Below are 26,392 nucleotides of genomic sequence, written 5' to 3'. Positions count from 1 at the left end.
CGTGAGTACGCACCACAAGGCCAAACCATCCCAAAGGAGTACTACCAGGAGGTCCTTCGTCGTCTTTCCGATACAGTGCGATGCAAACGATGGGATCTGTGGTCGATCAAAACTTGGCAGCTCCATCGTGATAACGCATCCGCCCATTCTGCGCATCTGATTCGGGCTTTCGTCGCCAAACACAATACTCCTGTGGTTCGTCACGCTCCGTACTCTCTCCACATGGCTCCGTGTGACCTTTGGCTATTTCTCAAGCTGAAAATGCCGCTAAAAGGAACCCAAATTTAGTCGAGAGAAGACATCATGCGAAATGCGACGGACCGGCTGATAACCATTCCAAAAGATGCGTTCCAGCAGTGTTTCCAGCAATGGCAGGAACGCTGGGAGAAGTGTATACATTACCAAGGAGACTACTTTGAAGGGGATTAGGGTTTTGTACCTCAAAGTCAATAAATTTATTTTTGCGACCAAAGGTCCGATACTTTTTGAACAGACCTTGTAATTATATATCCCCTATATCAGTTAGACCCCAGGGGTCCATGTATTTTTCTTTAAATTTTTCCATAAATATACTAGGTTGTTTCATTATCCTAGTTTCTGCATGAGTCACTTCCGGCGCGCTGTCTCTTACTCCATTTCGCCTGATCGTCCGCTCGCGTAACCGAATCAACACGCTGTCTTGGCTTTCGTGTCAATCGGGACACGGTCGTGTCAGTCCTGCTAGGGCATCAAGAAGATGCCAACCCTCTGGACACACTTAAGAGTAGTCTTTGAAATATAAATATAACATGCAGTGGTGATATGCAGTATGTTGAGGTCTAGAATTTGGTGGATATCTTTAGTATCATTGCTATTTGGGTTGATAAGATTTTTGGTGAAATAATCTTTCATGCCGTTCAGTCTACATAAGACAGGTTGAATCTATTGTTGTTGCTTATGTGGGAGCTGGGTGATTGATAGAGAGAGATATAATTATATTCATTAAGGGAATCATCCTGCGCAATATCCCAGTTGTAAATTTTATGTAGCATGGAGGAGAGCATGCAATCACATCGATCCAGCTTTTTTCTCTAGTAGACATGAGAGTAAAGGAAAAATCAAGATTAACAATCAACAAGTCATTTTTTGCAAAAAATTATTTAAAAAAACTGTCACCATTATCGAGGTTCTCTCCTTCCCATGTGGGAGAGTGAGAGTTGGTGTTGCCTGCTAGTATGTTGTGAACGACAGCGCCATGATTAATTAATGACAGTCTGAATATGCATAATAATGTCCTTCTGATCTTTGTTGTAGAGACAGTAAAAGTTGATTAGGAGAAACCTTTCTCATGTAATGTTGATCTTAACGCAGACAACAGTCATTGCTTAGATGCTGGTAGTGTAAGGTTGCAGATTCTTTGTGCGTGAAAACCGTCTTAGCCCAAAGAGAGTTAAGAGTGTTTTCATGGTCATACAGTTACAGGGAAGACAAGCGATCTTGGCTTTAAGACAATAAGGCTCCTGAATAAAAAGTTTGACATAATTTGGAATATGAGTGTTCAAAATAAAGGTAGTGGCAATGCTTGTACCCAGATTGACTGGTATTGGTATTGGTATTGGTATTAAAGATTACAAGGGCTGTCCTTTTAAGCTGGACTCTACCCTTGTTTGAAGCAGAAGGAAGAAGTAGAAAGAGAAGAGATTAGAGGGAAGAGGAAATTAGGTAGAAAGGAAAGTGTGAAAGAAGCAACCAGGGGGCCCCCACGGGACCCCACGAGCGTCCGCACCGGGTCATTTATTTAACTTAAATAAATACAGAGATACAATATATACAATATTTACAAATATGTACAAGATGATAATAAGGATGACAACAAACATGTAAAAAGTAGAATGTAATCTAAAAACTTTTTAGATAAGTATTAGACGCGAGATGAGGTGAAAATCCAAGCTTGTTTACAAACAATTTAAGGGGAACAACACAAAACCCCTATATATGCAAGTGAGGTAATTAACAAATTATAAAATTAAAACTAATAAGCTTATAGGAACAATAACAAAATATAAGAGAATGCATGTTCCTAGAGTGATTCCCATAGGAATTGCCAAACGAGGGTTAGTGAAGGCAAGGGCATGGGGTCAACCTGACCCTCCATCGACGTATCCCGAAAAGGATCCCTCGATGCACCGAATGACACCATAACCAATCCTGCCCTGTTATGATACCGCAGCCAGGTGCAGAATGTTGGCACCGACGGTATCGGGGCTTAATCCCAATTAAGCTAGAAAGGATTGGCCATGGGTCATCGGCTATGCAGCAGATGAGCATAGGTGATTATTACGTATTATTGAATGATGGGATCAGAGCCTTGCTGTCCTGGATAAATTTTCCTAGGGCTTTTAGCAGTTTATTATTGGAGATAAGGTTCGCTTCACCTGGTGGCCAGTTGAATCCCTCCTCGATACTTGTTCTTTCTAGTTGTGTTCTAATATTATCAAATTTACTGCATTCAAAAAGGAAGTGTTGAACTGTTTCCTCGCTTTCATTATCAACTTCGCAACGATTAGATTCTCTCTTCCCAAATCGATGCAGGTAAGAATTAAAGGCTCCATGGCCTGTAAGACACTGAGTCAGTTCGTATGTGGGTTGAAATTTCTTATTTTGTAGTCTTCCTTTCACCGTCGGTAAAAACCTATAGCACATTCTTCCAGTGTGGGATCCTTCCCACTCCTGTTGCCACAAAATTTGAGCTTCTTCGTTTAAGTATTTATTGATGTAACAAATTGGGAGCCTGTTGTATGTAATGGTATTATTATTAGTCGCCTTCTTCGCCAATTTGTCAGCGAGCTCGTTTCCCTCGTACCCCTTGTGTGCCGGTATCCAGTTAAATATAATGTTCATCCTTTTCCCCATGTTGTTCGCCTTTTCAATTAATTCTTCCGCTAGTTTTGTTTTAGGTTCCATCCGGTCAAGGGTGTACAATGCAACTCTGCTATCAGTGAAAATCTGTAAATGATCAGTGGTAGGAAGATGAGTATTGACATAGGTGATTGCTTTGAAGATTGCCCACAGCTCCGCTTGAGTAATGGAACAATCCTCACCCAATCTAAGGGCTGCCTGATACAAAGTCCTTTCACCTCTTTTCACTACCACCCCGGATCCCACACCATTCTCATTCCTTGATCCATCAGTATAAGCAGTGATCATTTTTATATTGTTGTGATAGACATTGTTGGTAAATTCCATATTGATTTCGTAAGAGTGGTTATTTTTGGGATCTTTGATAGAGTTAATGTTCTTTGATACAATATCAGCTTCCGTATTTAGGATTTTGAGAAGATTTTCCTGTCTGTCTGGTGGTAAATTTCCATTCCTTTGCAATTCTTCTATGTTGGCATTAGCAATTTCATTGTGTTTGTTGATTATGTACCACTTCCAAATAATTTGTCTAGCCTTCAGGTGAATTGGTGTAAGTCCTGATATGAGCAAGATGGCGTCAGTCGGCGCCGTTCTGTATGATTTGGATATCCTGATTGCTGATTTTCTGTGGGTGGATATGAGTTTTCTTTTGACGTGGGTGTTTCCTAGTGCTTCAAACCATGCTTGGACACCATACAGAATCGCCGGTTCTATTGCTTGAAGATAGATCAACTTAGTATTTCTAGAGTTGAGTCCCCAGGTATTTCTTGTAATGCTATACAAAAGGTTAGATCTTTTGACCGCTCTGTCACAGGCGTTGTTGATATGATAATGCCAATTTAGTGATCGGTCAAAGTATACTCCTAGGTATCTTAGGTATTGGACATTTCTTATGTTTTTTCCGTTGATTTTAACACCAATAGCCCTTTTAAGTTGGCTTCTTTTATTTTTCCTGGTTAGAACAATTGCTTCACATTTCTGATTGTTTATCGGTTGTTTATACCTTTCACTCCACTTACCTATTTTTTCCAATTCTTTATTTGCCATTTCTGCGACTCTGTCACAGTTCTTATGCGCAATCATCAAAAGTACGTCGTCAGCGTACGCCTGTATTCGAATGTTTTCAGTGTTTTGTATTTGCTCTAGTAGTTCATCCATGATGATGTTCCACATTCCAGGTCCGCATCTCGATCCCTGCGGGCAGCCTTTCGTTACCTCCACCTCTATGTCAATATTGTCTGTATAAAATCCCGCTGTCCTTAAGGAGAGATAGCTCTTAGTTAAGTTTACTAGATTGTTTGGGCATCCAAGTTTAATTAGTCGGCTAATGAGGCCAGGCCACCATAAGTTATCGAACGCCTTGCTAAAATCGACGCTAATAAGCATTGCATGTTGATTGCGTTCCCAGGCTTTTTTAATGAAATCTTTAACTTTTAGGATGGCGTGAATTGTTGACGTACCTGGCCTAAATCCATATTGATTATTGTTTATTCTGTTATTTTCTTTGAGGTACCAATTAATTCTATTGATTAGAAGTCCATCTAAGATTTTTCCCAACACGGGAAGCAGACTAATTGGACGGAAGTCCCCTGGATTTTTAGCATTTTCTTTCTTAGGGATTAACTTGATGCTTGCTTTTTTCCATATCGTCGGAAAGGAACCTGTTTTAAGGTAGGCGTTGTATAGATATACGAAAGCAATCAGGATTTCGTTAAAAGCTGCTTGAACCATCTCCGCAGTTATGTTATCAATNGATATGAGCAAGATGGCGTCAGTCGGCGCCGTTCTGTATGATTTGGATATCCTGATTGCTGATTTCCTCTGGGTGGATATGAGTTTTCTTTTGACGTGGGTGTTTCCTAGTGCTTCAAACCATGCTTGGACACCATACAGAATCGCCGGTTCTATTGCTTGAAGATAGATCAACTTAGTATTTCTAGAGTTGAGTCCCCAGGTATTTCTTGTAATGCTATACAAAAGGTTAGATCTTTCGACCGCTCTGTCACAGGCGTTATTGATATGATAATGCCAATTTAGTGATCGGTCAAAGTATACTCCTAGGTATCTTAGGTATTGGACATTTCTTATGTTTTTTCCGTTGATTTTAACACCAATAGCCCTTTTAAGTTGGCTTCTTTTATTTTTCCTGGTTAGAACAATTGCTTCACATTTCTGATTGTTTATCGGTTGTTTATACCTTTCACTCCACTTACCTATTTTTTCCAATTCTTTATTTGCCATTTCTGCGACTCTGTCGCAGTTCTTATGCGCAATCATCAAAAGTACGTCGTCAGCGTACGCCTGTATTCGAATGTTTTCAGTGTTTTGTATTTGCTCTAGTAGTTCATCCATGATGATGTTCCACATTCCAGGTCCGCATCTCGATCCCTGCGGGCAGCCTTTCGTTACCTCCACCTCTATGTCAATATTGTCTGTATAAAATCCCGCTGTCCTTAAGGAGAGATAGCTCTTAGTTAAGTTTACTAGATTGTTTGGGCATCCAAGTTTAATTAGTCGGCTAATGAGGCCGGCCACCATAAGTTATCGAACGCCTTGCTAAAATCGACGCTAATAAGCATTGCATGTTGATTGCGTTCCCAGGCTTTTTTAATGAAATCTTTAACTTTTAGGATGGCGTGAATTGTTGACGTACCTGGCCTAAATCCATATTGATTATTGTTTATTCTGTTATTTTCTTTCAGGTACCAATTAATTCTATTGATTAGAAGTCCATCCAAGATTTTTCCTAACACGGGAAGCAAACTAATCGGACGGAAGTCCCCTGGATTTTTAGCATTTTCTTTCTTAGGGATTAACTTGATGCTTGCTTTTTTCCATATTGTCGGAAAGGAACCTGTTTTAAGGCAGGCGTTGTATAGATATACGAAAGCAATCGGGATTTCGTTAAAAGCTGCTTGAACCATCTCCGCAGTTATGTTATCAATCCCAGGGGATTTCTGTTTTGCCAAAGTAGTGATTGCCTTGTTAATTTCTTGGAATGTGAAAAAATCGTCATCCCTATGAGTGGAGTTAAGTATGGCTTCTTGTCTTTTAGCGGTGTGAAAGTCGGTGTCGTTTATTGTCTCGTCTCTGGGAAAGTGAAATTGTAGAATTTTCTTGATATTCTCCTGCAAGTCAAGCGTTAGATTGTTATTGTCAGTATTAGTGATGTTGGGGACATGACATCTTTTCTTCTTCCCCAAAAATGGCTCTGTATGGTACGTCCCAAGGATTTTTCTTAAATTCCTTGCTGCAGAAGGTTTTCCAAGCTTCTGTGTGAGTTTTGTTTATTTCTTTTTTGTACTCTTCCTTATAGAATGTCTTAAGATTATCATCTGTGTTTTTTATCATTTTCTTCCTTATTTTTCTGACCTTATGTTGTTGAATTGTAAGGTTGTCTGTCCACCAATTTGTTTTTTTATTATTAGCTTTNCATAAGTTATCGAACGCCTTGCTAAAATCGACGCTAATAAGCATTGCATGTTGATTGCGTTCCCAGGCTTTTTTAATGAAATCTTTAACTTTTAGGATGGCGTGAATTGTTGACGTACCTGGCCTAAATCCATATTGATTATTGTTTATTCTGTTATTTTCTTTCAGGTACCAATTAATTCTATTGATTAGGAGTCCATCTAAGATTTTTCCCAACACGGGAAGCAGACTAATCGGACGGAAGTCCCCTGGATTTTTAGCATTTTCTTTCTTAGGGATTAACTTGATGCTTGCTTTTTTCCATATTGTCGGGAAGGAACCTGTTTTAAGGCAGGCGTTGTATAGATATACGAAAGCAATCGGGATTTCGTTAAAAGCTGCTTGAACCATCTCCGCAGTTATGTTATCAATCCCAGGGGATTTCTGTTTTGCCAAAGTAGTGATTGCCTTGTTAATTTCTTGGAATGTGAAAAAATCGTCATCCCTATGAGTGGAGTTAAGTATGGCTTCTTGTCTTTTAGCGGTGTGAAAGTCGGTGTCGTTTATTGTCTCGTCTCTGGGAAAGTGAAATTGTAGAATTTTCTTGATATTCTCCTGCAAGTCAAGCGTTAGATTGTTATTGTCAGTATTAGTGATGTTGGGGACGTGACATCTTTTCTTCTTCCCAAAAATGGCTCTGTATGGTACGTCCCAAGGATTTTTCTTAAATTCCTTGCTGCAGAAGGTTTTCCAAGCTTCTGTGCGAGTTTTGTTTATTTCTTTTTTGTATTTTTTTAGTTCTTTTTTGTACTCTTCCTTATAGAATGTCTTAAGATTATCATCCGTGTTTTTTATCATTTTCTTCCTTATTTTTCTGACCTTATGTTGTTGAATTGTAAGGTTGTCTGTCCACCAATTTTTATTATTAGCTTTAGTTAGGTATGTCGATAATTTTTTAGCCTGTTGTATTGCTTTAGTAATATAATTAGCATAGTGATTTATGTCTTCCTCATTTTCTAAGTCTCTAAAATCATAGTTCCTCCATGACTTGGAGAAGAGATGGCGAAAAAGTTCCCAGTTTATTTTCTTAGAGAGATTGTGATTATTTTCAGTGTCATTGTCATTAATGATTTCAGTCAAGATGTAACGATGATCACTGACGGAATCATCCAAAAGAGTTTCACAAAAGATGATTTTGTTACTTAGCGTGGTTGGGGCCAAGAAGACGTCACTCCAGCCTTCTGCGTGGGCTGTGAAGAATGTGGGGTGATTAGTGGTATTAGCCGAGTATAAATCATGGCTATCCATAAAATTCCCTATAAGCCGTCCCCTATTATCTTCTCTAGTATGGTGCCATATAGGTGATTTGGCATTAATATCACCCACAAGGATGAAGTTCTCACTATTTAGTTGTCCAGTGATTTCCTCTAGCTCTTTAATACAGTCATCGTCTTCATCCTCTGGCGCAAAGTAAACTCCGATAATATAGAGTTGTGGGTCTTGTTTTATAGCCGCCGTGGTGATTCTTTGCGTTGTTAAGTTAGGTACGAATGCTATGTCAATTTTGTCAGATCAAACTATTATTCCACATTTTGGTTTTGATTTATTATTAGTCATTATTCTCCAGTTTTGGTACCTTACTATTTTATTATTAATTGTGTATGGTTCTTCAACGATTATGATATCAATATCTAAATCGTTTGCTGTTTTGATTATCAGTGAGCTTGCAGCTTTACTGCGTTGTGCGTTGATTTGGAGGATTTTAATTGTATTAGTATTACTATTGTTGTTGCGTGTTGAGTTCTGCTGTGTTGATTGATAACTTATATTATAAGCCATAGTCCGTTCTCATAATTGTTGCAGTCTTTGTTCTTTTGGTGATGGGGCAGTCTGGGTGCAGTGCCCCATGATTAGTTGGCTGTTTTTTATTATTAGGGAGTGTTTTATTTGCTGTTTGACAATTTATACAGCATGGTGGCTCTCGTTTTCTGTCACAATTTGTGAACTTGTGATCTTTACTGCAATGGCTGCAGTGCTGGTCTCCTTTGCAGTCCTTCGCCATGTGGCCAAATCCACAACATCTATAACAGCGAAGCAGTGGAACAAAGTCATCCACCCTGATTGATGCCCAGCTAACCGAGACGTTTTTTTCTTGTATAAGTATTTTCCTAATTTTGGGGTTTGTTGTTATAACTACATGTCTGCGGTTTTCGTTCACTCTCCCTTTTGTAATAACTGTATTAATTTTGCATTCTTCCAAAAATATTTCTTTGGTCATGTTTTGCCAAATTCCATTTTGGTCAAATATGAGCCAATGTACTGTAACTTGCTGTAACGTGGTTTTCATTTTTGGTGACAAGGATATTTTTAAAATTTTTTTTTAATTTTTACTCTTTCCGCCCTGTGGGCACTAAGAGGGCCTCTTATAGCAGGCCCATTATGGGTTCGGCCAGGCCCACAACGGGGCGACCAGGTGGTGAGGGGCGGGGCCCGATATATCCGAACGGACCACCCCTCGAAAAATTCCTGGGTTTCCTTGACCCGTCCGGATTCGATTCCGGGTCTCCCAGGGCGGTAGGCTGCCACCTTGACCGCTCGGCCATCCGGCCAGCTGACAAAGGATATTCATTCTTGAGCGCTACATAGAGACCTACATTATGCGGACACATTGGAACCATTTGCACAATTTTCCAGAAACAAGTGCTCCAAAGAAATGGATTATAAACAGTTCTACGACAAATTTAAGGCCACGGTTAGTGTAACAATGTTTCAGTACTGGTTGTCCAAGAACAATGCTGACAGGGGAGAAGTTAATGGATATTCAACCTCAATAACTATCAGTTCCAGCAAGTCCTTGCGACGTTTCTCCCAATTGCTGTATTTGTGGGTTCTGTGCATGCAGATGTCAGAAAAAAACTACACGTTTCACTACCAGATCAGTGCTATTTAGGAATTGCAGCTAACTGACCATGTCGTTGTATACAATATTGTCAATGTTTCATGGAGCAAGTGGCTCAAGATGGAGGAGTTAAAAATTGGTATTGGACGGACGAGTCGTGATTTCATTTAAATGGTTGAAGTAACCATTTAAATGAAATCACGAAAATCTCGCTATTACGGTCACCAAAAATTCCCCATATCTTACATGAAACACCCTCTATAGCGAGGTTGTATGAATCGCGGTATCCTGTGTTTTCATTTACCTTTTTCGAACAGACAACGAATAGCGACCAGTAGGCCTACCAATGGCCAAGCGGTTTTCATACCCTGAACACTGGGAGTTCGGTCGTGGGCTCGCGCCTCGCTCAGACGGGCTGGCCATGTGGAGTTTTCCGGGTTTTCTCCACGTCTGTAACGCCTAAATAGGGGCCAGTTTCCCTTAAAAAGATCTCCCGGAAGGCATTCCATTCCCCTAGGTAGATCGCCCAAGTGTTGCGTTGCCATAACTTAACAAACAAAAAAAAAACGACCAGTACATTTTGATGATATACAAATTTAACACACTCACAGATGACGAACGGAAAAATGTTCCAGAAAAACAATGCCATATATCAAATCATCATGACATTCTTGGAGAACCTGTTCCTGGAAGGCTAATTTCGCAATGATTGTGGCCTTCCAGATCGCCCGACCCGTCTCTGATTTTTCTTACGGGGACATTTGAAGTTTACTACTTATTTGTCGCATCCGCATACATTGACGGATTTGCGGGCGAACATTCAAAATTCTAGCAAACATTTCTCGGGACACACATTGACTGGTGTTACGCAACGATTCCGACACGTGCACTTGTGTGAATCTGTGAACGACTCGCATTTTATGACGTACTACGATTAAGGCTACGTCCTACGTTGCAGTGTACAGCGACCGCGCTTCCAAGCGGAGCGGACAAACCGGTTCAAACAAATGTGCGTGTCCGGAGTAACCGCGTTTAGCGTGTAGCGATCACTAGATGACGCTTCTATACGCGCGTGCAGGAAGCATCTACCAAACCAGTTTGATCGCTGCTTCCACTGCTCGCGCTTCCAACGAAGAAAATGGCTGATTTTGAAGATGAATATAAACAGAATGACAAATAAATTGTGTATATGTTGTATGTACTGTACTTTAATTAATAATCTTTTACGTAATTTAATAATTTCTGATTGTTTAAAAAAATAACACTTTTTTTAACTTATTATTCTATAAAGATTCTTTATATTTGTTGTGTATCTAGTTAGTGATAACAATTAACTTTCAAATTTACCGTTTTAATGCTTGTCATATTTTCCATAGTAGCATTTGACAAAGTCTTCTCGCCGCCATCTTGTAAACAACACGCGTCCACTCTGGACAGAAGTCGCTCGCGAGTTGGAAGCGCGTACAAAGATTCTTTCCGCCCGCGGTCGCTGGACGCTGCCACGTAGGACGTAGCCTTACCATAGTTGCAATTTATTGAACATCTTTATTTATGAAAATCAATATAAATCTCGCGGAAACTGACTTAATGTTCATTTTTGAGAGAAGTGCATTTTTTAGAAGAGTCCATTAATTAAGGAAAGTTGTACTATGCTATTTTATTTCTATCATTCATACATTTCAATAATTTATTAAGCTATTCTCTCAGCAGTTAACCGTATTTTCAAATATTGATGATGGGTCTATATCATGAAATTTTCTTATACTAAACTATAAAATAAAACAATGTCTAACTAATATTTACATTAATTATTTAAGATTTAATTTAATTGATATAAAAAGTAATTATTTCATTGCGGATTATTTAATTATCTCATTTATGCAGAACCAGAGGAGAACCATTACTACAAGAATAATCTGGAGAATATTTTCTTTAAAAACAGTAAAATATGAAAAGTTTAGTTTTACGTTTTTCCGAGCCTGCAGGACAATATTTAAAAACGAAAATGATAAAAACATATGAAAAGACAATTGTACGCTCAAATTCCGCGAGAAATTACTGAAGATTCTTTTAAACTTTTTAATTCTTTTATGTTGCAAAATGCCAACATAATTTTAATTGATAAGTCAGTTAACCAATAAAAGAATTTTATTCCACAATTATTAATATACATTACTAAGTTAATACGATATATTGCACATTTTACATTATATGCTACGAAAAAGAAACTATTAACACATTATCAGTCTCCACAAGAATTTTACATCATTAGAATCGATGACAAATAGAAATATATACATAAATATACATACTGTGTATAGAAACCTACTTGTATATTAAATGTATAGATTAATTAAATATACAAAGAGTATTTTTTTTTTAATTTATAAATTGAAGCGATATTTGTCATTCATTAATTACAATGAAACTAATTCTAAATATATGAAACAAAAGGTATAAAATCAAATTGTGTGGAAAATAACTGACAGGATGTTTTAAAAATTATTTCATGAAAATTTATTCTTTTTAAAATTAAAACAAAAGCAAGCGAATCTTGAAATAATTTATAATATAAAAATCCAAAGTTAATGTACTGGCAAAAATACAATGGGAAGTTCCAACCTAACTAAAATTATGTCAAGAGAATATTTTCAATTTTTTTTGCAGACGGCAGTCGGAGAGAAAATAAATTTTCCTTTCTTAATGAAAAATTATCATAGAATCTCGGTATTTAAAATTTTATGCAAGGCAGAGTGCAGCACAAATTTACATCGCTGTAGAATATTTAAAATAATAAAAACGAGAGGTTTTACAATTAATTAATGACAGTCACAGGCATATTAAAGACTATGTGACTAGTCACAATTTCAGAGATTTTTTATTATTATAAATCACGAAAAAAAATTAACAAGATTAATTGAAAGATCATTTGACAATGACCGAATATAAACAAAGTATAATAGTATAAGCATTTCTATATAATGTATGAAATAAAAAAAATGTAAGTCAAATTACAGGGAAAATGATAAAAGAATTTAGAAATATTATTTTTCATGGCCAATTTATCTATTTCAATTAAAACAAAAACAAAATAGTCGTGAAACGAAAGAAATTTTCTTTACAGACAATGGACAACATATACTTAAATATTAAGAGATTTCATTTATTCATCGATTTATCAATGTACGAATAATTTAATACTTGGCGGCCTTCTAAAGACACTATCAATAAGTTAAAAATAATGTTTTGTATGTTAAATTCTTAAGAAATTCTTCTATTGGCTTTCTTTTTCATAGTCATTTACAACAGCAAACAGTAATAGCAAAGGTTACCTGTTACTTATTGCTACGAAGTCATAAATAATTTTAATATTTTTACTTGGAAATAATTACTATTTTAATGGATAACGCGCTTCCAAGCGGAGCGGACAAACCGGTTCAAACAAATGTGCGTGTCCGGAGTAACCGCGTTTAGCGTGTAGCGATCACTAGATGACGCTTCTATACGCGCGTGCAGGAAGCATCTACCAAACCAGTTTGATCGCTGCTTCCACTGCTCGCGCTTCCAACGAAGAAAATGGCTGATTTTGAAGATGAATATAAACAGAATGACAAATAAATTGTGTATATGTTGTATGTACTGTACTTTAATTAATAATCTTTTACGTAATTTAATAATTTCTGATTGTTTAAAAAAATAACACTTTTTTTAACTTATTATTCTATAAAGATTCTTTATATTTGTTGTGTATCTAGTTAGTGATAACAATTAACTTTCAAATTTACCGTTTTAATGCTTGTCATATTTTCCATAGTAGCATTTGACAAAGTCTTCTCGCCGCCATCTTGTAAACAACACGCGTCCACTCTGGACAGAAGTCGCTCGCGAGTTGGAAGCGCGTACAAAGATTCTTTCCGCCCGCGGTCGCTGGACGCTGCCACGTAGGACGTAGCCTTACCATAGTTGCAATTTATTGAACATCTTTATTTATGAAAATCAATATAAATCTCGCGGAAACTGACTTAATGTTCATTTTTGAGAGAAGTGCATTTTTTAGAAGAGTCCATTAATTAAGGAAAGTTGTACTATGCTATTTTATTTCTATCATTCATACATTTCAATAATTTATTAAGCTATTCTCTCAGCAGTTAACCGTATTTTCAAATATTGATGATGGGTCTATATCATGAAATTTTCTTATACTAAACTATAAAATAAAACAATGTCTAACTAATATTTACATTAATTATTTAAGATTTAATTTAATTCAAGATATAAAAAGTAATTATTTCATTGCGGATTATTTAATTATCTCATTTATGCAGAACCAGAGGAGAACCATTACTACAAGAATAATCTGGAGAATATTTTCTTTAAAAACAGTAAAATATGAAAAGTTTAGTTTTACGTTTTTCCGAGCCTGCAGGACAATATTTAAAAACGAAAATGATAAAAACATATGAAAAGACAATTGTACGCTCAAATTCCGCGAGAAATTACTGAAGATTCTTTTAAACTTTTTAATTCTTTTATGTTGCAAAATGCCAACATAATTTTAATTGATAAGTCAGTTAACCAATAAAAGAATTTTATTCCACAATTATTAATATACATTACTAAGTTAATACGATATATTGCACATTTTACATTATATGCTACGAAAAAGAAACTATTAACACATTATCAGTCTCCACAAGAATTTTACATCATTAGAATCGATGACAAATAGAAATATATACATAAATATACATACTGTGTATAGAAACCTACTTGTATATTAAATGTATAGATTAATTAAATATACAAAGAGTATTTTTTTTTAATTTATAAATTGAAGCGATATTTGTCATTCATTAATTACAATGAAACTAATTCTAAATATATGAAACAAAAGGTATAAAATCAAATTGTGTGGAAAATAACTGACAGGATGTTTTAAAAATTATTTCATGAAAATTTATTCTTTTTAAAATTAAAACAAAAGCAAGCGAATCTTGAAATAATTTANATATATATATATATATATATATATATACCATTTCATTTTTCTATATAATATCGCTATCAAATATTATATACTGTTCTAAAATAATTTAATGTAAAAGAAATATTAATTTTATTGTCATTTGAGAAACTGGAATAATAGAAGAAGCTTAAGGTTGTTTACAGCAACTTGCAATTTTATTTTGATATGATTCTCGTGAATATATTTCAATATTAATCATACAAATAATAATATAATATTTAAATTCTTTTTAAATGAAACAGAATTTTAAATTTAGAAATTCGTAAACTAATTTCGCGATACTGTACTATGAATCAGATGAAATCATTCTAATATTACTAATAATTTCCACTAGGAACTGTATAGCTTGATATCAAATGGATATTAAATAATATTGATATTAATATAATGGATATTAAATATTCATTGTTCCTTAAATTTCATTTTCTTCATTATAGCTCTTAAAAGCAAAAATAATAACTTTGAATTCTTTTTACATTTATGACATAAGCTTTAATGATAATACTTGAAATTAGAACGTCATACTAACAAGGGGACATCCAAGCTTTGTTATACATTTTTCTAAAATTTTAATGTTTTAGTATATCCCTTTCACTAGTGCACGATAAGATAATTCGTACCAATTAGTAGTAATTTACGAGAAATCATTGTTTAAACTTTTCTGTGTGTGCTATACAGAGTGATCGGAAAATGTATGGCCAAAATTTAAAGGGGGTTAGAGGGGACGAATATAAAAGGATTCGCAGTACAATGCTTGTCCGGAAACGCAGCGTGAAAGTCCTGGAGAGTAAAGAAAGTGGAAAGGTAAAAGGAAAGAGACACAAACAAATGTAACAAGCCCGACCTTTGCGCAGCTCTCCCATTGCCATTCGCAGCTCCATACGTCAGATGGATATCTGCTAGTTAGTACTGTACATGCTCAGATGGATATTCATGAAGCGCTGCATGCTGTATGAAATCACAGCAGGGAATGGCAGCTTCCCGCATTGCCGGCTTGTTTCGACTGCCCTAAACAGCACCCTTTACCACCTTCACGCGGCGTTTCCGGGCAAGCATTGTACTATGAATTCTTTTATATTCGTCCCCTCTAACCCCCTTTAAATTTTGGCCAGACATTTTCCGATCACCCTGTGTATCGAGCTCTATCAGCAAATCATAACGAGTAATCGTGGACGTGTGTTAAGGTACCAGTTAAAAAGCTCGACGTTGCGGGTTCGTTACTGTAAATAGCAAACCAATACTTTCTCTGCAGTTGTTGGTTTAAAATATATGATTTTAATAATTACAAAATAGTACTTTTAGGCCAAATATATTTTTTACAATTCAATGGGTTGCATCCTTTAAAAAAATCGTGAAAAAAGTTGGGAAAAAGCAACGATCCCATGATGTCGACCTTTTCAACCTAATACTTTACTCGTCCACGCTACTAGTTATGATTCGTTTATAGAATTCTATGCACATGGAAAAGTTTAAACAATGATTTCTCATAAACTATTAATCATTGGCATGAGTTATGTTACAGTTCATTAGTGGAAGGTGTACTAAAACGTATTAAAATTTTAACAAAATCTATGATGTCCAAGCTTGGTCTCCCTTGTGTTTTGACTTACAATTCGAATAGTCAGCCTAATAATACATTAGAATCTATTCCAGTCTGATTGCACTATAATGAAACATATTGAAAACGTAGACAAGAATACAATACAATAAACAGCAAATATTAAATAACATTACATCTATCACAAATTGGTACAGTAGAACCTCGAAAACTCGACCTAATGTGGACCGAAGGGTGGCCGAGTTTGTGAAAATGCCGAGTTATCGGGAATGGGGTTAAAAAAAATAAGTACGAGTATTTCCTCAGAAAATACTGTACTGTACTTGTACAGTATTTACTTGTACAGAATATAACAGAGAATAAACTGCCCAAATACCCTTAAACAAAGGAAAAGTACGTCCTTTATGAAGGCATAGAGCCTTTACTACATGAAAATGAAAATTAATGAATACACTGTGTACAGTAATTTACCTGATAAGACAGACCTCAGAAAAATACTTTGAGAGCTTTTATACTTTTATAAAGCTGTCTATAATGAAAATTAATTAACTAAGGATTTTTTCGCCCTGCCAAGGTGTGGACCAGTTATGTGGAGTGGTAAGTTATCGAGGGACGAGTTTTCGAGGTTCTACTGTAATATAATCAACTTTCATTTTCTCTAATAACCATGTAGACATTGCAAGCAATCAACTTCACATTGCAACGCTATACTCAAGAGCTTATATATAATAAAAAGGAGAATTAATCATCAAATTCTATTGACTAGTCTATCAGGTATGCGTTTGATTCCATTCTACTCGACAATTTGAGGATTGATTTAATTTTTTTGTGTAAAGTATCAATATACATGTCAATGCACAGTACGTGGAACCGATTTCAATTTAATCCCTTTCGAGAAGCTCTCAAAGTTCCAGAATAACTGTGATGCAGCGAATATCTCTAAATTTTTAGAGAACCTAATGCATACTTCGTATCCGATCCCTCAAGGCTATAAAAAAAATACTGAATACTCGGAATTTCGATAAGTTTAGCGCGTTCATTTTCGATAAATTTTTAATTAAATTTTCCTGTGTGTATAAAATATAAATGCATTGATTCTCATTTGTGCTTAATTTTAGCAAATTTAGATAAAATTTTAGTAATTCAAAAACATAAGCGATTTTTTTACAAGTCCGTTTTAATCCAACGAAAGCAATGGAAATGTGCCGAATATATTTAAGAATTTATTTCTAAGCTATCAGTGCAAACTTACATCATTTTAGGTGTAGATATTTTCCAATTATAACAATACAGTATACGGAACATTTTCGTAATTCTGTAAACAAGTGTAAATGTAAATAGAATGCAACCAATTATATATGAAATTACAATTAATGCTATAAAAAATTGATCAACTCGGATATTAGATTCGAACAAGAATTTTTATAGATTAAATCTTAAAAAGTTAGTGTTAATTNTGCTCGAATTGAAATATGATAAAATATTCTAGAACTCTTATTAGTAAGACGATCCCTCAGTAATAATACCATATTTGCACAATAATAAATTTTTTATATTTTGTTTAATATAAACCCTGAAAAAATATATTCAATTATATAAATCGTTTAATTTAGATTAAAATAATTACTCTCCACAATTTGGAGATTGGATTGATTCTGTGCGATGGAATAATTATTACATCAATACATTCATTGTAAAGCTTAATTCAAATAAAGTTGTGTATATTTTTAATTTAATCACCATAATTTTTAGGATGTCATTAAACATGTAATTAAACACAATCATAAACAGCCTGACTAAATTCAGGGAACCAAGGTAATCATCCTTAGAGAAGCATTGTCCATTATGCATTCTTTTCTATACAAGTTCTGTATAATATAAAGAATATGCTAATATTTCTTATTAAATAAGTTTATTATTAGAATTCAATTGAAAATAATTATTTTCAATTATAATAGTGTCTTTAAAGTTCATATTTAAAATCTGCTCTTCACTAAATACTACTTCGAGTTATTTATTACTAAAAAATTGTATTCTATACGAATAATGAAAACTCAAACTTTTTAATCAAAATTATTTTATTTTCTATTGTTTTTATTTTTATTTTATTTTCTAATGTTCTTAATCTATATCCGAAACTACTAAATTATTTTACTACATCTTAACAGGAAAAAATTGACTGATAACACAGAAAAATAATTGTTTATTAAAACAATTTTAAATTATTTACAAGTCCAGTTTTCACTATTTTAAAACTTTTAATTTCTTTACATTATATTAATTTATTTAAAAATATGTTCGATTATATTTTGGTTTGAATAGTTTAGTGTACTTTTACTTTAAAATATTTTTAAAAATAGAAATCATTATCCATTTATATGCACACAACCAGTAAAAACAAAATGCACAGTTTCTTTTTCAATGTTATGCCTGTTCTGAAAAATCATTTTTTTTTACGATGAAAGAAAAAATTAAGATATATCGGTCAAATTATATTCAGGATTATTCCGTGTATCACATTTCTTGATGAAATTTTTTACTATAAATTTTTAAGTCTAAAGCAAAAGTCAAATTAACACTGTAAAAGATTTTAAGTCACTAGAATATACAGTAACTTTTTATGGCGGAATACAGTATACATTTTCAGTAATAGGTACTGGTGTATATATTTCCACTATCATCATTAAAAAATTACATATGGTAAAAATATTCTCTTGTCTTAACGACTAATTATTTGTCTGAATTTTTGATGATACTAAATAAACTAATCCATAACTCTACTTGATTCAGATAATTAGAATTTTTCTTTTTCAGAAATTTTTTGCACTTCAGTGTTCTTTTGTAAATATTTTTTTTAGTTGTAAGCTTTTTTAAGTATCTTTTCTTTACTTCTGACAACTTTGATCTTGAACTCATTTAAATTCATTTTGCCATTTTAGACGTTCCTTCTTCTCTTGGTTTCATTCTTTTTGCCATCTACATTTTAAGAACTAAGGACTTTTTCAGTTTTCACATCTTTCCTATATATTGTAAATATCTGTATCCTTAACATGAAATCATTTTTCTGCATTCATAAAATTCTTTTTCTATAATACAATATATGAAAACTAATTATAAAGATTTTAAAAGCTTTCCTTTAAATATTTTATTTTCTTTGCATTTTCGTCTTTTTTGTCCTGCAAAGCTTTAAAAGGCCTTTCTGCAGGGTGATGAGGGACAGGTACAAACATTCAGATCAATCCACCAATGAATGCTTAATTCGATCTCAATTCAAACCTAAGTGCTCCAAATCAAAAATCAATATTCTTTTTTTATTTCCTTATAATTTAAAGTCAGTGCTTCTTTAAAATTGGCTATTTTGAAAACCTTTTCCAATGTTAGAATTTTATAAATGATCTGAACGAAATTCAAAATTTTATTTTACAAAAACATTTATATATTTTTAAAATTGTAAATACATATTCTTTAATAAAATAATACTATACATAAATTATTATTATTATTATATAAACATTCGTTTTTTTTATTAATGTAATTTACTCTATCATTTTAAAAAATTTTATAAACAATAGATCTATAAAAAAATTTATATAATAGTATTAAATCTCTTATGTTTGGAGTTATATTCTACTTTGTTAACTCCTTTACACTGCTCATTAGTCACTATTCACTAGCTATTTTTCATGTGGGTGTTTTACTTAGTGTTACACGCTAATAACTAGAGAACAACTTCACCTAACCATGTTTTCTTGTGCAAAAGAGCTTCCTAACAATGATAAGTTATGTTGCTCCTTGCAGGGAAGGATTGAACAATTTGAATTAACTCACATCTTCAACTACCAACAAGTTTTTATAGATACATGTTATAAAAATGGTTTAGATGAAGGTTTCTTGTTTTTTTCTGTAGAATCCAAAAATATGCACTTTTCTATATGACTCCATTTGAAATTTCAGTTTTCTCTCATCCCTCTGAAAAAAATAACAGGAGGAGTAACAAAATTTTATAAATAAAATATAGTTTGAAATGGTCAAACTATTCTCCAGTTATTGGCTTGTAACATTTTACATGGAAGACACTATACATTTGATTTTTTTCTTATTTCCTTTTAATGTTCCTTTATCATGTTTTTAAATGTATTTATCATTGAAATCAGATATATAAATAAACTTAAGTCAAATTAATTTTTACTATCTTCTGGTCTTCCATTATTTTTATTTTTCAGAGAACGCTCTGTTTCAAATTCTATTGTCTATTTATATTTTAAATAGATCAAATTTATCAAGAGTTATAGTAATACTTCACAATACAGTACACTTAACATTCATCCAAATTATATTTTGCATTTTGTTTTCAATAGGTACTACAATTCTTTCTTATTTCTATTCTACATTCATTAACAAAAAAGTTACACACCCAGATAAAATTGTCCAATTATCGCAAAACTCAGCATACAACTACTTCTTGGACAGATATGTAAGTAATTAATTACATTTGTGGTTCAAATGCATGCCAGTTAATGCCACAGAAGTGTTTTAAAATCACTACTACCCCAATATCCTATAAAAACAGTTCACAGTATTCAGACTTTTCATTCCAGATGTATTTTGGAAATCTTCAAATACCCAGCAACACAATCACAGACATTATGCACAACTGGCAAAGTTTGACAAAGGCTGCAACACTGAGGTTAGGCAAACAACATAGCCATTAACTAAATTCAAATTGCTCATTATCTGAGCCATTCTGGCCTGAGTGTGAGGTGGTGTTGAGAACAGTAGATATGTCTATATATATATACACACACACACACACACACACACATGGCTGGCAGGCTATAATGCCACAGACATCTGGAGACAAGATTATCTGACTGATTGTTACACAAGCACAAACAGGTGCAATGGCATCTTTGTACACCATCTAGAGATAAGTGCAAGCCTCAATACAGAACCCTATCTCTTCTCGTATCATTGGCAAATTACTAGCACATGCAAATTTTCATGCATAGCAATCATTATGCATCCTGCCATCAGCAATCCAACATTGTCAGTTTCATTTGTAAGGTGCCATGACAGCTAAGCATGAATTACTGTGGACTAACTGTGCCACAATAATCCTTTAATGATGAATCCCAGTTACGTTTGGGAATGGACATCCATTGTGTTAGAATGTGGTAGACCACTGATGAGTGCTTCAATCCCATCTTTACTGCTGAGCAGCACATTACCCCCGCTGGCATGCTGGTCTGCAGAGTAATCACATATTATGTCATTTGCCCTAGTAGTGATAAGGGCAATTAACAGCACAGCAGTATGCTCAGAAAATTTTGCTTTCTCATATGTTGTCTTCTATGGCAAGGATGCAGACAGCTATTTCTGCAAGATAATGCTGAAATGCATACAACTAGGATTTCTCAGGAGTGTCTCCAGCACATTGTTGCACTTGTTTGGCCTGCTTTATCTCCAGATTTGTTATACATCAAGCATTGATGGGACCAGATTGAACACCAGCTTTGGCCATTGAAGACTGTGAGGAATGTGGAGCAGCAGTTTAGCATCTATGGACAAATCCATCAAATGCATACTATGCACACGACTGTATTGCTGCTTGTATCCAGACAGGTGGTGGTCCTGTAAAATACTAAAGGTTCCTTTGAATTGTAATGATGTTCCATAGAAAACTGTCCCTTTGCTATAATAATATTGTAATCACTTATTACTAGGCTTACCAAACATCCCATTTTGACCGGGTGTCCTGGTATCCTGGCCAGTTTGTCATTTTGTCCCGGTTATTTGGTAAAATTTTAAAAGTGCCGAATATACAAGAAGTAAAAATAGTGCAGTCTCGAGTAAAATAGCAATTTGGTAATTACCCCTGTTACACTAACTGTTGCCAATCTAAATATTTCATATCTAGATCTAAGTACTTTTAATGTTGTCTAGATGTTTTCTCCCAAAATTTATAGCATGTGGCCTAATGAATTTAGATATTTTTTCACAGAATTTATAATAGCATGTAGTCTATGAGATCTAGATATTTTATTTCATTTTTTAGATATTTTGTTTTAATTAGAGATGGCAACACGAAACTTACACTGGCACATCATTACTGCACATGTCTTATCTTAGTCGCATTCAAGTTGCTAGTTGACATTTGCAATTATTTTATACTGTACGGTACATTAATTAATCCAAAATACCAAAAAGAAACTGTGTGTTTACCGATGAGTTAAAAAAGGATTATCCGTTTTTGAATAAAGTTTGTGATCGTATGGACAAAGTGAAATGTGAACTGTGCTTTTTGGAATTATCAATAAGTCATGGTGGATGTTCGGACATTAAAAATCACGTGGAATGTGTGAAACATAAGGCAAGCCTAGTAGCATCAGAAGGAACTTCACTGAATATATTGTCATATTTTAAAGGTAATGATTTAAATGACAAAGAATTTTTAATAGCAGCTAAAGAAGCAACTTTTGCATTTCATGTTGCTATTCACAATCTCAGCTTTTAGTCAGCCGATTATTCATCGAATTTCGAAGCTCTGAAACAAAGTTTAGACTAGCCAGAACAAAATGTGAAGCTGTCATTGTTAATGTGATTGAGTCACTGTTGTTTCAGAAGCTATGTGAAGATTTAAATAAAGCAAATTTTGTGATGGTATCAGTAGCTTGTTCCAACAGGAAGGAAATTAAAACTGTTACAATTGTTGTGAGGTATTTTGTACCAGATTGTGGCATAAAAGTTAAGCTTTTAGACTTTCAATCAGTTCCCGGTGAAACTGCAGAAATACTGACAAACCATTTAATGTCAGTTATTAAAACTCATAATATAGCAAAAAAATTATTGGATTTTGTGGAGATAATTGCAATACTAATTTTAGAGGTGTTAAACATAGAGAAGAAATACTATATTTACAGTAGATTGAAGAAGGAACTAGGAAGAAATATTGTTGGCATTGGTTGTAATGCTCACATCATACACAACTGCCTTCAAACTGAAGTTGATGTCCTACCTATTGAAATAGAAGCTTTAGTGGTCAAAATTTATAAATTTTTCTACATTTATACGGTTCAAGTCACTCAACTAAAAGAGTTCTGTGAATTTGTAGACGTAGAGTATAAAAAGGTTCTTAAACATGGAAACACCCGTTTTCTTTCCCTACTTCCAGCTATTGACAGAATACTTGAAATCTATGAAGGACTAAAACCTTATTTTATTTCACAAGAACACTGTCCAGTGATGATAAAACAGTTTTTTGATAATGATTGTAGTGAAATGTATTTGTTCTTTGTGCAAGGGCAACTGAAATTGTTTAATAAAGCTATCTTGATTATGGAAAGTACAAACACGAGTGCTACTGATATTGTCAGTGAACTTAGAAAATTAAAAACAAACCTTCAGGAAAAGCGTGATAATTTATGCCTCAAGAAGCAAAAAACGTTTTAGAATACTAGAAAATAATGGAAGTATTAATATCAATACAATCCTACAAGAGTTTACAGCATTTTATGACAGATGTCTTTCTTACATCAAGCTATGGAAAAACAGTTTTGGCAGAGCAGAATCTTTTACTTTGATAAACAACAATGAATTAAAATGGTCTGAAATTGAAGCTTCAGGTGAAAAAGTTAATGAAACTGTTGCAAATAATACAATAAACATGGATCAACTGTTTGATGAAGTAGTGATTGCTGAAGCTTTTTGGTCAGCTAACTATTAAAGTTGGAAAAATACAAGTTGTGAAGAAAAACAGATACAACTTTTCAATCATTTCAAAGAAAAGAACATTTCATTGCCCAATCTTATTCAAATTATAGAATTCATTTTCAGCATGCCAGGCAGATCTGCACCAGTCAAAAGAGTATTCTCAATAATGAATATCATATGGTCTGAAGAAAGAGGTAGAATGGCTGAATCAACCATGAAAGCTTTACTAAGCTGCAAAATTAATAGTAAACTAAATTGCAGCAAATTTTTTGATGTCATTAATTAAACATAACAAAGAATTTTTAAAGAAAGTACACACTAGCAACAAATATTAAAATAATAATAAGATATGTTTAGTTCAAAAATATTATTAATAAAAAAGATGTGTTGTATTAAAAATTTCTTTTATCTCTACTTTATTTAGCCTTTTTAATCATATATACAGTATATACTTATCCTAATAGCCTTAATTTTCTGTTGCGAGTAGTGTTACCACTCATCTGGTTTTTAATTCATCGTCCAGGATAACTATTAATTTTGTTCGGGATTTTGTAGAGAACCTGTTGACCTTTTTTTTTTCTCAGCTCTTCAGAGCAATATTGAAGAGATGGCAATACTGGTTACGAGGTATTTTTCAAAATTGTCCTAGTTTGAGAAAAAAATATGGATTATGGTAAACCTACTTATTACCATATTTTTAAGATTAATAAAGTTTCATCAATTCCAACATCTCCTTCTGGTGTGTAACTTTTTTGTTAATGAGGTGTGTATACAAGATGTTCATAATTAAAGTTCTTTTCAAAAAACATAACTCATGAACTAATGCACTATGGTGTTATATTACACACAGAGATGTCTATAGTGATGAAATTTTATTTGAAAACAAAACAAGTTAGTTACAAAAATGTTCACTAGGACAGTAAGTGGTGCTGCAACACTGTAGTGAATAACTCAAAATGTTTTCAAAAGTTGTGAGCACTCAGAGTTTTGGAAGCCAGCATATCGAGCATCCTGTTGCATAACAACACAGTATATGGTGTATATCATTTTTATCAAGATTTTAAATAGATTAAATTGCTGGCATTTTTATTTCACATATCACGAAGTAAAAATGCCAGTAATTTAATCTCTTGTATAACAAGCAAATAATGAAAATATAATTAATGTTTTAACATTTAAAGTATTGGTTAAGATAGATAATGACAAATGAGAACAATTCCATGTTATCAACTGTGTGTTAAGAATTATAGTGTAAAATAACCATCTGAAAATGCCTATTTACCTGAAAATAACTATAACTGAAACTCTAATTCAATACGCAAAGTTTTATAAATTTATTTTTAACTTATCTTTTGAAACAAACTACCAACTCTAATAACAACGTATGAGTGATGATAAAATTTGTGATTGCAATAAACAGATTCTAATACAGTGTGTGATCGGTTAACGAACAGTTCTGTTAACGAACACTTTCGCAAAAAAAATTTTTATGTTCGGACAACGAACACATGATTGGATAACACCTCACAGAACAAACAAGAAGAAGTGACATAAAATAATAAATAGAGATTGGTCTTTCCTTGTCTTCAGACAACAATTCAAAACTTTTTGGAGCGTGGGAGACGTCGACATCGACGTTCAACTTGGTATATACTGATCAAATAGTATTCCTCTGAACTTTAAAACTCTCCCTTGAAATTCCAGCCTTTTATTTTTCTGACAGAAACAATTTTTATATAGTATTCCTGAGACTGTCGGGCAGACACTCATTAAGTTTTGCATCGGTTTTTATTTTTGAAAGGTGAGAGTATAATAACAAAGGTAGAGAGTGGGTAGTATGGCTTGAACAGGTCTACAGTAGGCCACAGTTCGATCTTATCTAAGAAAGATACTGTATTATCAAGAAGACTCAAGCAGCTTAAGGAGATACAAAAATCACATCTGAGAAATAAAGAACATTGAAGAGCTCATAATGGAACCTGAAACTGATCTGACAACAGAAAAACACCAAGAACTCTTGAATGAAGAACACCAAGAAACTCAGCGAGATATGTTTTCTTCTGAAAAAGAAAATTAATGTCGCTATCTGCTATTAAACATTTTTTTGAAGAAGTGGGATGATGCCAGAATGACAGTCTTAGGGGGATATCTACAATTACAATGCTATTAATTACTTCTGAAAAATCTTGAAGGAGAGAGAAAAGCAATCGACATTGGACAGATTCTTTAACCTCCACAAATGGAAAAAACATGACTAATAAAAATGCAAGACTGTGTATATATATATATGTATTTTTATTATTACATATAAATAAATGTAGTAATAAAGTATATATTTTTTATTTTTTGGGGTTTCCAGAATGAATTAATCAAATTTCCATAAAAACCTATGGGAAATTTGATAATCGGTTAACGAACAAAGTCTTGGAATGGATTATGGATTATGTTCGTTAACTGATCACCCACTGTATATAATATACAGTGGGTGTAAATATATATCATCTATATATATAAAAATGGACGTGTGTGTCCCTATATTTCACTTTTTAGCCAAAACGACACATCGCACATGAATGGTGTTTGTATGTGGTAGTAGCCCAAGTCTCCATTCGTGCACTATGGTGGTTGCGTCTCGATAGCTATAAGGGTGCGGGAGATATGGGGTTGAAAATGGTTGACTTCAAAGATGTGTAACAATGGAAGTGTTAAGAATGGAAATGTTAAGAATGAAAGTGTTGAGTAACAAAGGAAGTGTTAATATAAAGCGGCATGCAAGATTTACAGGCGGTTTTTTGAGATTTTGCGGGTCCTTGCAGCTAGATTCTAGATTACTTAAAAAAACAGTCTTTTATATATAAAAAAAACTATATTACATACAAATAAAAACCCA

The sequence above is a fragment of the Centruroides sculpturatus genome, unplaced genomic scaffold (assembly GCF_000671375.1).
Source record: "Centruroides sculpturatus isolate CEXI.00-Female unplaced genomic scaffold, Cexi_2.0 scaffold1527, whole genome shotgun sequence".
NCBI classification, from domain to species: domain Eukaryota; kingdom Metazoa; phylum Arthropoda; class Arachnida; order Scorpiones; family Buthidae; genus Centruroides; species Centruroides sculpturatus.
The sequence above is the reverse complement of the archived record's forward strand: the minus strand, read 5'-3'. Positions refer to the sequence as shown.